The following is a 4461-nucleotide window of genomic DNA, read 5'->3' on the forward strand; positions in this document are numbered from 1 at the left end:
GGATCCAATATGCTGTCTCAATATTACATATATATGTATGTATGTGCGTATATGTGCATGTGTGTAGGGTACCTATCCTCTTCACTCCTCAGTATCCTTTCCTTTCCCCCATCACTGATTTTTTCACCCAAAACCATTCTTCTTTCACATTCATGTCCCATCATCATCATCATCACTTTAAGTCGAGGTTCCACAAATGAAGAAAAACATGAAGTATTTGGCTTTTTGAATTTGGCTATGTCACTCAATATGATGACCTCCAGGGTGTCATATAAATGTAACTATTATCCAATCTTTAGCAACATACAATAGTAAAAGAAACTTCACATGGCAATGTAAAGTGTCAAAATTAAGTCATGTAAATATTTATATTCTATGTGTCAAATACCAAATGCTTAACATTAAAGTCATATTATATCCAGAAATAAGATTTGGGGGAAAGTCATAAAACCCTGAACCTTAATAAAATGTAAAAAACCAAGACAAATTCATGTCATAGATAAGAGAGTAAGTGTCGAATAGAAACACAAAATAAATTTAAGAGCTAAGTTTTTGATCCTGGCATCCTGCAGTCAATTTTTATGCAGAGGCTTACATAGTTGAGACAGGAGTATTGTTTCAATCAGGGTTGAAGTAAAAATGTAGACCCACTGGGAGATTAATGAGTCTCTCTACCCACTGAACTACCTACATACCTACCATTTACCCATCTGAAAGTATTGAAGTATTTGACTTTACACAGTTGTGGGTTTCTCTGTAACTCTGCTGTTGCATCTGATCCTGGACCTTGAAGTCCACAGGGAAGAAAGTTGAGAAGGGAAGATGTCTGTAAGGGGGGTCAGAGAACAAGTGGGAACACACAAAGGCATTTTAAAAGAAGTGTGTCTTCCAACTTGGAGATGGGGAGAGGATGACTGTCTATTGTCTAGAAATATAAAACCTTTTATACTTCAGGAAAGGTACATCTCTTTGTGGTCTTAAAATATGGAGTCTGGTCTCTCAGGGAGCCACCATTTTAAAGAGAAGTACTGGAACAAATAGGACAAATATTTGGCCCTAAACAACAGAGCCACGTGTGCCAGGATGGGCAGAACAAATGCGCATTGCCATCAATAACTCCTATAGTAGTCAAAAAGGAGAGATTCAACCTGCTATTTGTGACCTTGGACAAGTATACAAATTAAGCCTGTTTGGGGTGCTGATTTAACAAACTTAATTCAAAGAATTTTATGTTCTGAATTTAACAGTTTATGCAAATGCTAAGTCCAGAGTTGGCTTTGTACTTGTTTGGATCCTAGGATTTAAACAATGTTACAGGTTACTCATCCATCTTGATCACAAGAAAAGTATGTATTAAGAGTGGACCTGAGAGTCCAGTCTTTTCCTGGGTCCCCAAGCACCTCCAATTGAAGACCACCCCTAAATACATCCACATTCTAATTCCCAGAACCTATGAATTGTTACCTTACATAGTAAAAGGAACTTTAAAACTATGATTAAATTAAAAATCTTGAGATGGAGAGTCTACCATGGATTTTTGGGTTGGATTCAATCACAAGGGTCCTGAAAGAGGGAGTCAACAAGGTCAAAGGCAATAGTAGGAGATGTGATCCTGAAGCAAGACTTTAAGTGGCATGAGGAAGGGATCATGAGCCAATGGGCCTCTAGAAGCTAGAGAAAGCAGGGAAACAAATTCTCCTTTGAAGCCCTGAAGGAAATGTGGCCCTGCCAGCAATTTGATTTTAGACTTCTGACTACCAGAACTGAGTGAGAATGAATTTACCCTATTTTTAAGTCACTAAATTTGTGTTAATTTGTTTTTAACACTAATAGTACAATAATAGGCTGAATTTCATGCTTCTCTGTCTTCATTTTCAATGACTAGTTACAGGCAAAAAATTTAGCTCTTCAAACCTTTTTTATTATATATATTTTTAAGCATCAGTTATCTTGTATTGTTTCCTACTGGCTGAAAAGATGTCTCTTAACAAGGTTGTGTGTTCTTTCTCAGCTTCCTGATAGTCCAGGTTTGTCTGAAATTTGGTACAGTCTACTGTAAGACTTGTATAAGAAAATCACAAACTTTCCAGAATCCTGATATTTTTCTAAGAAGTTTAAAAATTCAGTCTTCAGTAGGGAATGGTCTGAACCATTGCCAATTTATAGCTATAATGGTCATCTTCACAATTAGGAATAGGCGAATTCTCTCTGCTTCTCACTGCTCCTCAACTGATTCAGTCCTACAATTTAAGGATTATTCTATATCCCATTCTTGGTGTCCTTTTTTCAATGCAGTATTTCATTGGTTGAAAGTGAAAGAGACTCAATCCAAAACAGATGCAACAGAAATGGGACTTATGCTGGCTTCTGGAAAGTTCTCTCTCCATTTTCTCATCACTCCCATTGTTCTACTTCCCTCTATATTGGAATTTTCTCAAGCAAGTTCTCCCCTCATCAAAGTAAATATTATTCTGAAAAGTCTATGCTTACATTATGAAGATAATTAGTAAGGTGAAAGAAAATAATATTTCTTTCCTACTAATTCCTACCAAAATCCTTGAGCATATTGATTAATTTATGAACCAATTATTATGACTAGAAGGGATAAATACACCACTTGTCCAGTTCTGAGACGAGTGTCCAACCCCAAGCAGAAAATTGGCATAGAAAGTAAGAATGAGAGAATATGGTAGAAGCACTATGTACTCATGTATGAAAATGAAACAATGAGACTTGTTGAAACTGTTCTAAGAAGAGGGAGAAGGGAATAAAGAAGAAAGATGGAACAGTGAATCTAACTAAGATATATTGAAAGCACTTTTGTAAATGTCACAATGCACCCCAGGACAACTATAAATAAAAGAAAGAAAGAAATTGAGAACAAATGTAGGCAAAACATATAAACAAGTAGCAAACACTGTAACAGGTACTTAGAAGCTGCTTTTGCTGAAAAACACTGACTCCTCTCTTGGGCCTGCAGATGTTCAAAAGGCAACTACAAGAAGGATAAAAGCTTGGCATCTCTAACTCCATTTTGTATCTGTCCTTTGCTTTGAGCTATTCTCTCCTGCACTCACCTTATAGCCACCTTGGAATCCAGGAAGGGCAGGACTGATGGATAACATCTTCTGACAGGAGCCAAAGTGACCTCACTACCAGGCAACAATGACTTATCGTAACAATGCTCTGCCTGACCAATTCTGAGATAATAAGCAACTAGTCCATACCTCTGACTACCAGACCACACCTGTGATGGGGACCGTTTAATAATTATGCCTACCTCTTACCCCTTGCCCTAATTCTTCCTCTACTTAAACCTAATGTTCAAGTCTGTACCCCTAAGATGGACTGCAGTGCTTAATTTGCTTATCCTGTGACACGCCTATAATAAATCTCCTTTCTCTGCCCTTCACCACTGCTCCTCTTTATTTAGCATATTAGGACAAGTAGCTAGGCCTGACATGTTGGACTCTTGGTTTTAGGACTCTGGCGTAGAACTCCCATTATAATACATGTTAAGAGATTCAGATCTGTCTGTTAAAGGTGGATACTCATATTTCTTACAACTGTTGTAAAAATTAAATGAATTAATCCAGGGAAAGTGTTTAGCACAGTGTGGCATAGTAGGTGTTTAATTCAATTTTTAAAAATTTTTTTACTGTTATATTACTATTATTTTTACCACCAGCCATGGAGCTTTGAAAAAACCACTTAACCTGCCTGAGCCCCATGTATCCATCTACTATAAGGAATGGTGACACATACCTTGCCACATGACAAATACAGGCAAGGAACGTAGCACAAGGCTGGCATGAAGTAGAGGTCTGTGGATACTAGATATTGTTTTTATTGTTATTTGCAAAGGAAAGTCTCCTTAGGAATAACACATGCATATATCATCTTCATATTTTATAAAACAAATTCTGAAACTTGACTTCAGAGATGGGTCTGAGTTAGATTGCTGTAGAGCTCTTTTTTACTCACTAGGAGCTAGGGTGGGTGCTAAAATGGGTCTGCTCCCAAGACTGGTTCACAGATAAGGAGTCCAGGTCAAATGTGAGTCAGTTATGTTCCTTCTTGGAGACCTGGGGAAAGTTCCAACCATTGGCCCTCTTTCAAATAAAAATGGTTTATTTTAGGGGGCCACCACAAATAGTGGTAGCACCTGTTTTACTTAATAACACACACTCAGGTGAGTAACATGACTTCATTCTTCTTGCCTTCACTTGAGATTAGTTTGTGAGAACCAGCTATAGCCACTAAAACACTGCAGTGCTTTGTCATGGCAAAATTGATCCTATGAGAATCCCATCTAACAGGGTGATCTGATCGGTAGATTTTGACCCATAAATCTGTCTTGCACAACAATCCATGCAAGTAGAGCATGAATTATGTTTTAAACTGTTGCAGAGCTATTGTACAGATAGGAATAGAGGAAATCCCCATAAAGTAAAATCATGT

Source organism: Castor canadensis, chromosome 4, assembly GCF_047511655.1.
Source record: "Castor canadensis chromosome 4, mCasCan1.hap1v2, whole genome shotgun sequence".
NCBI lineage: Eukaryota > Metazoa > Chordata > Mammalia > Rodentia > Castoridae > Castor > Castor canadensis.